Raw genomic sequence first — 13,563 nt, forward strand, 5'->3', positions numbered from 1 at the left:
ACAGCTCCAATTCGACCCCTAGCCTGGGAACCTCCATATGCAGTAGGAGTGGCCCAAGAAATGGTAAAAAAAAAAAAAAAAAAAAAAGCAGCATTGTGTATCTGCTACAGTAAGAAGTTGTGACTTAGGAGTTCCCGTCATGACTCACTGGTTAACGAATCCGACTAGGAACCATGAGGTTGTGGGTTCAATCCCTGGCCTTGCTCAGTGGGTTAAGGATCCGGCATTGCGGTGAGCTGTGGTGTAGGTTGCAGACTCGGCTTGTATCCTGCATTGCTGAGGCTGTGGCTGTGGCTGGCAGCTACAGCTCCGATTCGACCCCTAGCCTGGGAATCTCCATATGCCGCAGAAGCGGCCCTAGAAATGCCAAAAAGACAAAAAAAAAAAAAAGAAGTTGTGATTTATAAACCAAACCCCTTGATGTGGTGCAGGAAGCAATGCTTAATGATTCCAAACTCAGTCAAAACCTGCCCGTTCTTCAGTATTCTTTTTCAGGGAGACAAAGACATAAATCATTTCAAACAGCACATAGATGATCATTTCTATTTCAAGGATATAGGTGTTTTTGCTAAAATGCAATATTTGCATTCCAGAAAACCTTGACTTCTACAAAATTATATGCTAAGTAACAAGGCTTTTGAGAAAAATTAGTGACAGTCTGCTCAACCCTATGCAACTTTGTATATAGAATACTATCAAAAAGCAATAACAAAAACAAATACTAGCATAATTTAAAAGATGTGTTAAATTCCTAATGAACAAATACTATAGTTGATAGAGGTATGATAAACATAGGTATTTACTGCAGGAAATAACAGTGGCTGATGGAAAAGGGTGATGGGAAGATTGAGTCCACTCTCTGAGCTTCAAAGGGACAAGGACAACATTCAGAAGGATAAGGGGAAATCAAGCTAAGGATATTTCTAAAGCAAAGCAGTGGCCAAGTTGAGAATAGGGGGTGAAGTCTCTTAAATTCCTTAAATTCCACTGTGCCTTGCTATGTTCCTCTGCAGTAGTACTCGTTAGGTTTAGCACGTATTACTTGTCAGTGTAAAACATTAATGCACTGGGAAAATCAGGTATGAACCAGTGCAAATTCAGTATTATTTTGACATTAGTCTGCGTTCCTGCTGTAGACTGAATGTTTGTGTCCCGCCCCCCACCGAAGTTGTAGGTTGAAACCTAATCCCCAGTGTGGTGGTATTAGAAGGTGGGGCTTTGCAGGAGTGATGAGGTCACAAAGGTGGAGCCCTCATGCATGAGATTAGTGACCTTGCCCAGAAATCTCCCTTGTCCCCTCCTCCACAGGAGAACAGCAGCCAGAAGATGGCCTTAGCAACCACAAACCAGGTCTCACCAGACACCTCTCACATTCTGTTCTAGCAGCCAGAACAAACCAAGACAATTACCCATCATGTTGAAGCTACTTTGAATTATGGAAACACACATTTCCCTGAAACAGACTGTATCTGCATTTGAACATTTTCTGAAAATGCATGTAATGTGTAGACTTGACTCAGGAACAAATGAGAATGGACTTGGTTCCTATCCCTGAGTCAACATCTGTATGCAAGTCCTTTGCTGTAGCCAAACAAAGGAGTTTTCCTGTAAAACTGGTGCAAGACTTAACCTTTTTCCAAGGGGCATTGAAAATGAGTAAGTGCTCATTAAGTGCTGGTTAAGTGCTGCTAAGGGTTTCTTGATGTGCAGAGTGAACAGAAAATTTCTAAGTCTTCTAAACTATAGTTAAATTTGGTATTGTCATTAAGTCTATTTGAAAGAACAGTCCTAACAGAAGACTTGAAGTATGGTCCCCAGAACAACTACTTCAGAAATGCCTCATGAGCTTGTTAAAAAGTCAGATTTATGTACACCTATAAATGTAATAAAATTCATTAAGTAATTATTTTTTATCTTTTTTTTGGCATTTCTTGGGCCGCTCCCGCAGCATATGGAGGTTCCCAGGCTAGGGGTCTAATCGGAGCTGTAGCCACCAGCCTATGCCAGAGGCACAGCAACGCAGGATCCGAGCCACGTCTGCAACCTACACCACCGCTCACGGCAACGCCGGATCGTTAACCCACTGAGCAAGGGCAGGGATCAAACCCGAAACCTCATGGTTCCTAGTCGGATTCATTAACTACTGCGCCACGATGGGAACTCCGAAAATTCATTAAGTAATTTTTTAAAAAAAGTCAAATTTCCTTGGGCCAACCTAGGACCCTTGATATTAGGGTATTTGGCAGTAGGTACCAAGAGTCTTCATTTTATCAGGACATCTATGAGTCTGATGCTCTCTAAAGTTTGAAAAGTGGTATAATGGTTTCTTGCCAGATCATACAAATGGACATAGTAGACTATAGTTGTCTAACGATAATATATTTCAAAGTATGTACTGCAGATACATCCTCAGGACAGACCCTGGACAGAGGGAGGCATTGCAGAAAGAGACATAGGCTGGTACTGATACTGCTAGGGAATATTATACATGAGACATTGATCCTCAGTGTGCATCTATTTATTCCCTGACAGGGCAAATCTGGCTTATATTCAAGTTTTAATTCATTTTGTTGATTTTTTTTGGATGATATAAAATAGTGATCCAGTTTCATTCCTTTGCATGTGGCTCTTCAGTTTTCCAAACACCATTTATTTAAGAGGCTGTCTTTTCCCCATTGTATATTCTTGGCTCCCTGGTTGTAAATTAATTGGCCATATATGCATGGGTTTATTTCTAGGCTCTCTATTTGGTTCCATTAAACTATGTGTCTGTTTTTATACCAATTCCATACTGTTTTGATTACTATCCCCTTATAATATAGTTTGAAATCAGAAAGTGTGATACCTTCAGCTTTGTCCTTCTTTCTCAAGATTGCTTTGGCTGTTTGGGGTGCTTTGTGATTCCACATAAATTTTAGGATTTTTTGTTCTAAGAAAAATGCCCTTGGAATTTTGATAGGGAATGCATTGAATCTTAGATTGCTTTGGGTAGTAGATACATGTTAACAATATTAGTTCTTTCAATCCATGAGCACAGAATATCTTTCCATTTATTTATGTCTTCAAACATCTTCAAATTCTTTCCTCAATGTCTTATAGTTTATCAGCATACAGATCTTCCACCTCCTTGGTCAAATTTATTCTTATTTATCTTGTTCTTTTTGATGCAGTTGTAAATAGAATTTTTTTTTCTTTTTTTGTTTTTTAGGGGCACACCCATGGCATATGGAGGTTTCCAGACTAGGGGCCCAATCGGAACTGTAGCTGCTGGCCTACACCTCAGCTCACAGCAACACAGGATCCTTAACCCACTGAGCAAGGCCAAGGATCGAACCCACAACCTCATGGCTACTAGTTGGATTTGTTTCCACTGCACCACAGAACTGTTTTTTTTTTTTTTTTCTTTTTTGTCTTTTTGCTATTTCTTGGGCCACTCCCACGGCGTATGGAGGTTCCCAGGCTAGGGGTCGAATCAGAACTATAGCCAGCAGCCTATGCCAGAGCCACAGCCATGCAGGATCTGAGCCGCGTCTGTGACCTACACCACAGCTCATGGCAACTCCAGATCGTTAACCCACTGAGCAAGGGCAGGGACCAAACCCGCAACCTCATGGTTCCTAGTCGGATTTGTTAACCACTGCGCCACGACAGGAACTCATTTGTATGTGTGTGTGTGTGTGTGTGTGTGTGTGTTTGCGTGTGTGGAATTGTTTTCTTAATTTCTCTGACAGTTCATTGTTAGTGTGTAGAAGCACAACTGACTTTTGCATATTGACTTTGTTCCTGTAAATTTACTGAGTAGGGTCATCAGTTTGAACAGCTTTTGGGTGACATCTTTAGGGTTTTCTATATGCAATACCATGTCATCTGTAAATAGAGAGTTTCCTTTCTGATTTGAATGGCTTTTGTTTCTTTTTCTTACCTAAGTATAACTTTTTAATATTGGCGGGTGTTAGAGTCATGCAAACGAAACTATCACTTCAGGAATGAATGTTCTTGGTGGTATAAAAATCTTAGTCAGGTGAACATTTGGAAATTTTAAATTCTTTTTAAAATTAAAAGTTGGGGGTTCCTGCTATGGCACAATGGGTTAAGAATCTGCATAGGAATTCCTTTTGTGGCTCAGTGGAAACAAATCCAACTAGTAATCATGAGGATGTGGGTTCGATCCCTGGCCTCGCTCAGTGGTTGGCGATCCAGCATTGCCATGAACTGTGCCGTAGGTTGCAGATGTGGCTGAGATCCTGTGTTGCGGTGGCCGTGGCATAGGCCGGCAGCTGCAGCTCTGATTCAACCCCTAGCCTAGGCACTTCCATATGCTGCAGGTGTAGCCCTAAAAAGCAAAAAAAAAAAAAAAAAATCAGACTGTAGCAGTTCAGGTTGCTGTGGAGGCACAGGTTCAATCCCTGGCCCAGGAACTTCCTTATGCCACAATTGTGGCCATTAAAAAAAAAAAAAAATTGTCTTCAATATGAAAGAGGTATACTTGACTACCAGTGTGCCTAGTCTTTCTAATTATTGTCTTTCATATCCTACAGCCATTTTCTTGTCCCAGGCAGATGATCTGACTCCAAGAGAGAGGAGTGGAGGTGAGGTTATAAGGGCAAGCCATCACTCTTACCTCCCATTTCATCCAGGATATACAAAATTATGAGACTGAATGGTTTTTGTTTCAACTAAACCAGAAATCAGATTAACAAAAGCACCATTTCTAGTACTATCTAAAGAAAATCCTATTGTAATGTATACATGTAAGGATAACCTGACCCCCTTGCTGTACAGTGGGAAAATAAAAAAAATAAAAAAAAATAAAAGAAAATCCTACCTAAATGAATCCCCATTCCTACTGGGCCTAGACTAAGTCATTGTTCAGCTAGAAAGAGCACACAGAAAAGCGAGCACTCACGTTTACAAATACACGTATCAATCTTCCTTGTTCCCAGACATTGCTATACGACTCAGCTTTGCCAGCCTGGGCCAGATGAAGTGTAATTGTCAATCTTGGTTGGAGGATGGAGGCTGGGTTCCTCTATGACACTATTTTACCAATATCACCTATACCTACTATTCTATAACCTGCTTTTTCACTTATTGTTATTTTTGTGAAGATATTTCAAGGCCGATCAATACATTGATGAGTGTGTACATTTACTTTAATTTCATATCCCTAAATGCTGCTAATCTTTGAATTCTCATGGTTGACCTGTATCGGCTCTCTTGCCTTCTCTGAAGACAGTGGTTTGTGAATAATGACAGTTTTGTTTCTTTTCTTCTGGTTCTTAGCCTTTTTTTTTTTCTTTTCTTTTCTTTATTTTTCTGGCAGTGCCCCTCAGTATGATTGTTTCTGACTTTAAAATGAATGCTTCTGGAGTTCCTGCTGTGACACAGCAGACACAAATCCAACTAGTATCCATGAGGATGCGGGTTCAATCCCTGGCCTTGTTCAGTGGGTTAAGGATCTAGCGTTGCTGCAAGCTGTGGTATAGATCACAATTGCAGCTCACATCTGACATTGCTGTGGCTGTGGCATAAGCCAACAGCTGTAGCTCTGATTCACTCTTAGCCGAAGAAGTTCCATATGCTGTGAGTGCATCCCTAAAAATCAAAAAAATAAAATAGGTGTTCCCATTAAATATGTTTCCGTGATTAACAAACCCGACAAATATCCACGAGGATGTAGGTTCGATCCCTGGCCTTGCTCAGTGGGTAAGGAGCCTGCATTGCTGTGAGCTGTGGTGTAGTTCACAGATATGGCTCTGATCCTGTGTTGCTTTGGCTGTGGTGTAGGCTGGCAGCTATAGCTCCGATTCAACCCCTAGCCTGGGAACCTCCACATGCTGCTGGTGGTGTGGCCCTTAAAAAAGAAAAGAAAAGAAAAAGTTCCCATCATGGCTTGGTGGTTGGCAAATCTGACTAGGAACCATGAGGTTGCGGGTTCGATCCCTGGCCTCGCTCAGTGGGTTAAGGATCTGGCATTGCCGTGAGCTGTGGTGTAGATTGCAGACGCGGCTCGGATCTGGCATTGCTATGGCTCTGGCGTAGGCCGGAAGCTATAACTTCCATTCAACCCCTAGCCTGGGAACCTCCATGTGCCGCCAGTGTAGCCCTAGAAAAAGACAAAAAAAAAAAAAAAAAACCCTAAAATAAAATAAAATGAATGGTTCTAACCCTACCTTTGCATACAAATGTTTGCTACAGATTTTTGGTAAATACTCTTTAATAGGCTAAGGAAGTATACTTTTTCAGTACTAAGTCCTACAGATATGTTATAATTAATACATGTAGAATTTGAAAAGTTATTTTTCTAAGTGTATTGATTTGATCATATGGTTTATTTCTTTTTTTTTTTTTTTCCTTTTTAGGGCCACACTTGTAGCATATGGAAGTTCCCAGAGCTAGGGGTCAAATTGGAGCTACCGCTGCCAGCCTACACCACAGCCACAGCAATGTTGGATCCAAGCCACATCTGCAACCTACACCATAGCTCGTGGCCACACCGGATCTTTAACCCACGGAGCGAGGCCAGGGATCAAACCCACAGCCTCATGGTTCCTAGTCAGATTCATTTCCACTGTGCCACTACAGGAACTCCCCATGATTTCTTTTCTTTAATACTTACTATTAATATGAAGAAATATACTAATAGGTTTTTCTACTGTTACATTACAGCTGCATTTAGTCATGATGTTAATACCTTTTTCTATATTTAGTTTGCTAATATACATTTCCAAGGTTGGCACCTATGTTATAAGTAAGATTGACTTAACATTATTTTCTTCAGGCTATCACTTTCTCATTGTTAATATGGTCACTTGAATCTTCAATCTTTTATTCTTCAGATTTGCTAACAATTTTTTAATTTTAAATATGTTTCAAAGACCAATTTTTGATTTGGTTTATCCTCATGATTACTTTTGTTTTCCATCTCATCAATTTATCCTCTCTTTATTATGCCCTGTGTTCCATTGTTTCGTAGTTTGTACTATTGTTCTTTTTCTAACTTCTTGATTTAGACATACGACTCATCAATTTCTAGTCTTTATTCTTCTGCAACAGGAGCATTTAAGGTCATAAATTTCTCTCTTAGAAATGTCCTATTTAGTTTTGATTTTGTTCTAATTTTACCAATTTTTTTTTTTTTTTTGGTCTTTTTGCCATTTCTTGGGCTGCTCCTGTGGCATATGGAGGTTCCCAGGCTAGCAGTCCAATCGGAGCTGTAGCCACCAGCCTATGCCAGAGGCACAACAACATAGGATCCGAACCACGTCTGCAACCTACACCACAGCCACAGCAACATGGGATCCGAGCCGCGTCTGCAACCTACACCACAGCTCACGGCAATGCCAGATCCTTAACCCACTGAGCGAGGCCAGGGATCGAATCCGCAACCTCATGTTCCTAGTTGGATTTGTTAACCATTGAGCCACGATGGGAATTTCTACAGTGTCTTCTTTAATCACAAGTTATTTAAAGTCTGTTTTTAAATTTTAAAATGTAGATATATTTTGTCATTGATTTCTAAATTTAATTATACTGTAATCAGGGAACATTTGTTTGACAAGAATTTTCTGACATTTGTTGAAACTTATTTTGTAGCCTGGTATTGAGTTAATTAAAAAAAAAAATTCTGTGTATGCTTGGGAAGGAAGTCTGATCCTTTGGCTACTGAGATATAATGGAGGATTTATAATTTACAATCCTTATGATATTGTCCATTATTGCCTTACACATTTTGATGCTGTTGTGTTAGCTGCATTCAAATTGGTAGTATTTATATCTTCCTGGTAAATTGAGCATTTTATCAGTATATATAGATGTACATATGTACATACATATGTATATAGGTATAGATAGACATATTCTTATATATGTACATTATATAGAGTGAGATGTATATGCTATTATCCCTAAAAATGGTTTTGCCCTAAATGCTTTGCTATTAATAAAGCTATACCAGCTTTTTTTTTTCTTTAGAATTTGCATGGTATATCTTTTTCCATTCTTTTCAGTGGCTTTATGTCTCTTATAACTAGTACTTAGGAAAAAACTTTTTATTATCCAACATACATGCTCTTTTAAACCAGAGACTGTAATCCTTTTTAATCAACTATATTTACTGACATATTTTCTTATTTCTTTTTGGAAACTATTGCTTCTGATGCTTTTTTTCTGTGTTTTTCTGCCTTGTAAATACTTAACCTCCTTTGAAGCTCCTTTACTCTTCCCGTTAATAATGTAATTGTCTTAAATATTCCATCTACATGCATTGATAACCACATCCACATATCTCAAAGTCAGATATTCTAAGATTCCTTCATTTCCTTTCTTTTGCAGGAACTTTTCTAGCCATTCTCTTAGATACTATGAAGATCTTGAGTTGAATAATTCTGCTATGTGTTGACTGTGTTGGTTTTTACTTATAGTGGATAACTTGCTCCTGTGTTTTATAATTTTTTTTTCATGAACTCTTCAACAAGGTTTCAGATCAAAGAATTCTGCATGGCCTGGCTTGGGGGCACCTCTTTATCTGGAGAGGTTTTGCATTTATTACAACAAAGTGCCTCCTTATCAGATTTTATTGGTGTGTAGTTTATTTTTCTTTCATCTTTTTTTTTTTTAAGTTCCAGTTTTATGCTAGAATCTCAGTTCTAACTCTGAACTTTGGGCCCAGATCTCAAACTTATTCCCTGTGTGGTTGTAGCAGATTCCTGCAATTCTGGACCTGGAACTACCATCATAGCCCACATACACACCGCTCTAATTGGCATTTTCTTCTGTATTTTAGGCTTATGGGAACTTGCCTTATGTTCAGGGGAGCTCCACTCTACTTTTAAAGGGAAGTTATGTTTTATTCTGTGTTTTCTAGCTATCTTGCAGCAGAAGAGTGTTGAAGTTACCTAATTCTCTCTACCGCTGGAAATCTAAGTCCCATGGCTAGCTGGCCATTAACATAAGCTATCTAAAAACTTTTAGGATCTTTTCTTTATTCCTGGTATTCTGAACTGTTATGAGGATGTAATTGGATCTATTTTCATTCATTGTGCATTCAGTAACCCCTTTTAATTTGGAAATTCATGTTTTTCAGTTCTGAAAATTCTTGTATAAATGATCTCTCTTCTACTCTTTCTATTCTGTCTTTATGACTCTCTTGTTCTTCAGATAGTGGACTTACAGTTTAGCATATTTTCTTATATTTTCTGTATTTTTCATCTTTTTTACCGTATTCTACATTCTGGGAAATTTTGTCAAATTTGTTTTCTAATTATTCTATTGGGTTATAAATTTCTACTCTTCATAATTCTAGAATTGTTCCTTTGTTAAAGCATTTTGTTGTTCTTTCTTGACTATATCTTCCCTTACCTCAGAAACATTCATTGTACTTATTAATTACAGTTTCTTTGAAATCATCGTCTCTGTCTTCCCCGCATTATCTCTTTTTCCTCTGAACTCCTCTTTTCTATTTTCTGGTATCTCTGTTACCTATTGGAGGATTTTAACAAATATCTGGTGAGTCTTGACTACACATTTACAATAAGAGCTGGGCACTGAAAAGCTGGCAAGAAGAGCACTTCAAAACCCCGGGAAGATATCACTTCACACTTGTTAGAATGGCCATCCCTAAAAAGATGAGAAATAGTAAGTGTTGGTGAGAATGTGGAGAAAAGGGGACACTTATGCCCTGTTGGTGGAAACATAAATTGGTGCAGCCACCATGGAAAAGCTGTTCTCACCACAAACAAGAAATGGTAATTAATTATGTGACCTGATGGAGGTTTTAGCTAACACACTATACAAGGGTGTGTCAAATCAATATGCTGGACACCTTAAACTTACACAGTGTTGCACATCTCAGAAAAGGGGTGGGGGTAGGAGCTGACAGGAAGACATGTTCCATGGCAGGGTGGGGGGAAGGACATGTCCAAGAGCTGACTTCACTTCACCCAGTGAATAGCTCATTAGTACCCCTAAATGACAACCTCAAGTTGCTCTTCTTTGGTAAGGGATGCTTTTTCCAGTCTCCTGCCTGGAGTATAGATCCCTGCTGTCAGTGCTCTTGTTTTGGTTAAGAAAAGTACACAGTTATTGTGGAGATTTTCCCTTAACCCACCTGTTTTCCATCCAACATTATACCCCAGACTTGTGTGGCCTTTATCACTGCTTTAAAGTCCCTCTGTTTCAACTTCTCCAGAAAACATTTCTCTAAGGGTCACTGCCTAAGGGTGGGAAGCAATACCAGTTACCATCACATCAAAAAATAAAAATAAAATACCTAGGAATAAACGTACCAGAAGAGGTTTTTTCCCTTCAGTTTGTTAGTGTGGTGTATCCTACTGATTGATTTGCAGATATTGAAGAATCCTTGTACCCCTGGGGAAAATCCCACTTGATCATGGTGTATGGTCCTTTTACTGTATTGTTGAATTCAATTTGCTCGTAATTTGTTGAGGATTTTGTGCTCTTCCGTGTTACCTCTGGCAGCTGGAAGACAGGCAGTTTGTTAGCAAGTTGTAGGATCCTCTCGATGTCCCCCCACATCCTCATGTGAAACTCACCCTGAAGCTGCTGGAGCACACTAATTGCCCCTCCAGTGACACCTGAGCCAGGTGTATAATCCACTCTGGGCCTAAAATACAGGTGAGAGCTTCATAGAGGCTGGACCAGATCAAAACATAGGTACAGTACAAGAACCAGAAGAGCCATGAAATGAGTGCTGGGCTGAATTATTATTTTTTTTTTATTGCAAGAAAATTATTTCCGAATTTTGAATCATTTGTTATTTAACAAATGCCTCCTAGTCACCAGGTGCTATTTTAAGTACTTTGTCTGTATTAGTTAATTAACTTAAGCTTAAGGAATTTTCCTTCTGAAACTATTCCAAAAAAATTGCAGAGGAAGGAACACTCCCAAACCCATTCTATGAGGCCACCATCACCCTGATACCAAAACCAAAGATACCACAAAAAAATAAGCTTAAGGAATCAATAAAAGCTATACTATTAATAACCCCTAAAGTGCAGGAAGCTAAAGTAAATTGCCAAAAGTCACACAGCTAATAAGTGGTAGAACTTGGCTTCAAACTCAGCCTGTCTATTCTAGAATTCATGTTCTTCCTCACTGCATTTTCTTTCATCTCTATAACCCCATAATAATAACAACAATTAACATTATCAAAAACTGATGAATGAAGAAGCATCTTTATTACCCACTTTACAGATGAAGAAAGTGAGGCCCTTTGAGATTAAGGAACTTGCCCTAAATCACACAGATGTTAAAGGAGGGGGCCTGAATTTAATTCTAGGGGGTCAGACCCCAAAGTGTAGGGAATTCATCCCCCACGCCGCAGTGGCTTCAAATCCAGCTCTTTGGCTTGGTGCTGGGAACATTCCAGCTTTGTTAGTGCTCTTGGTTTGTTTATTGCTTCCTCCCACTTAAAGCCGTCTGTAGGTTTTACTCCCTCTGAATAAGGGGACAGTCTCACCATATTCTTCATCTTAACCAGAAACATGGGAGGTAGAACTTCACTGCTTCCAGATTCCCCCACCCCAGAGGAGCTTCCTTTCCCTTGTGATCTGATGACTATCTTTAGTGTTATATTTGAATTCCTTTCCCTTTTTTCATTTTTTTATTTATTCCCGTGGCATTTAGAGGTTCCCAGGCTAGGGGTCCAATTGGAGCTACAGCTGCCGGCCTACACCACAGCCATAACAACGCCAGATCCAAGCCGCGTCTGCGACCTACACCGCAGCTCATGGCAACGCCAGGTTCTTAACCCACTGAGCGAGGCCAGGGATTGAACCCCCAACCTCATGGTTACTAGTCAGATTAGTTTCCACTGCGCCACAACAGAAACTCCCTTTCCCTTTGTGTGCACATCTATTACAGATTTTAGGTTTGTGGTTACCACGAGGTTCATATGTAACAATCTGTATATGAATGATGTTTTTTTTTAAGTTGATGATCTCTTAAAAGCATTCTAACCTTTCATTTTTACTCCCCTCACCCAACTCTTAATGGTTTTGACTTCATGCATTACATCTTTTTGTTTTGTGCATCCCTTAGCTATTTGTTGTGGATATAGATCATTTTACTACTTTTGCTCTTTAATCTTTCTATGAGCTTTATCTTTTATTTTTGCCTGACCTCACAGCATGTGGAAGTTCCCAGGCCAGGGACTGAATGCATGCCATAGTAGCGACCAGAAATGCTGCAGTGACAACACTGGATCCTTAATCCACTGTGCCACAAGAGAACTCCCCTATGAGCTTTATTATAAGTGGTTGATCTACTACCTTTACTGTATATTTGCCTTTACCAATGAGATTTTTCAGTTCATAATTTTCACTGTTCTGGTTGTGGCCCCTTCTACTTAGAAAAGTCACTTTAGCATTTCTTATAGAGCTGACTTTCTGGTGTTGAACTTTTAGCCTTTGTTTGGCTGTAAAACTCTTTATCCCTCCTTCAGATCTGAATGATAGCCTTGTCAGCTATTCTTGGTTGTTGGTTTTTTCCTTTTATTGCTTTAAATATATCATGCCACTCTCTCTGGCCTGTAGAGTTTCTGCTGAAAAGTCAGCTTATAATCTTCTAGGAGTTCCCTTGTTTTCTAGTTTCTAGTTGATTTTTCCCTTGCTACTTTTGATATTCTCTCTTTTTCCTTTACTTTTGCCATTTTAACTACAATGCATTGGACCTCTTTGAGTTGATCTTTTTTGGACTCTCTGGGCTTCCTAGACCTGCATGTCTGTTTCCTTCCACAGGTTGGGGAATTTTTCAGCTATCATCTCTTTAAATAACTTCTCTGCACCTTTTCTCTCCCTCTTCTCCTTCTAGGACCCCTATAATGCAAATGTTAGTATGTTTCATATTATCCCACAGGTCTCTTAAACAATCCTCATTTTAAGAAATTCTTTTTTTTTTTTTTGTCTTTTTGCCTTTTCTAGGCCCACTCCTGCGGCATATGGAGGTTCCCAGGCTAGGGGTCTAATTGGAGCTGCAGCCGCTGGCCTACACCAGAGCCACAGAAACGTGGGATCTGAGCCGCATCTGCGACCTACACCACAGCTCACGGCAATGCCGGATCCTTAACCCACTGAGCAAGGCCAGGGATCAAACCCGCAACCTCATGGTTCCTAGTCAGATTTGTTAACCACTGTGCCACGACAGGAACTCCTAAAAATTCTTTTTTCTGTTCACCTTGGTTGCTTTCTACTACTCCTCCAGTTCATTGATCCATTCCTCGGTGTTATCTAATCTTATGTTGATTTGTTCTAGTGTATTTTTAATTTCACTTATTGTAGTCTTCAGTTCTGTTCTGTTCTTTATATTTTCTAACTCTTTGTTGAACTTCTCCCTGTGTTCATCCATCCTTCTCCTGAGTTCGATGAGCACCACTGAGATCCTTACCTGGAACCCTTTATTGGGTAGATTGCTAATCTCCACCTTGCTTAGTCCTTCCTGGGGGTTTTACCTTGTTCCTTCATTTGGAACATATCCTTCAGTTGTCTCATTTTGCCTAACTCTGTTTTTACTTCTCTATATTAGGTAGGCTATGTTTCTCCATCA

At 39.6% G+C, this 13,563-nt stretch overlaps 1 protein-coding gene and 1 long non-coding RNA gene across 5 annotated transcripts in view; one reads left to right on the forward strand and one right to left on the reverse strand.

Annotated features, from left to right (window-relative positions):
• CPA6 (carboxypeptidase A6) overlaps window positions 1-13,563 on the forward strand; it is a 250,013-nt gene that overhangs the window by 153,159 nt on the left and 83,291 nt on the right. The gene's annotated exons all lie outside the window — the stretch shown is intronic.
• LOC110260281 (uncharacterized) overlaps window positions 8,586-13,563 on the reverse strand; it is a 106,150-nt gene continuing 101,172 nt past the window's right edge. Inside the window, exon 4 of the long non-coding RNA XR_002343273.2 lies at window positions 8,586-10,479. This is a non-coding gene — a long non-coding RNA (uncharacterized LOC110260281). The remainder of the gene's footprint in view (window positions 10,480-13,563) is intronic.

This window comes from Sus scrofa, chromosome 4 (genome assembly GCF_054392235.1).
Source record: "Sus scrofa isolate SSC_HxYL_T2T_F1_AM1 chromosome 4, Sscrofa_HxYL_maternal_Yorkshire_Landrace_v2.0, whole genome shotgun sequence".
Classification (NCBI taxonomy): domain Eukaryota; kingdom Metazoa; phylum Chordata; class Mammalia; order Artiodactyla; family Suidae; genus Sus; species Sus scrofa.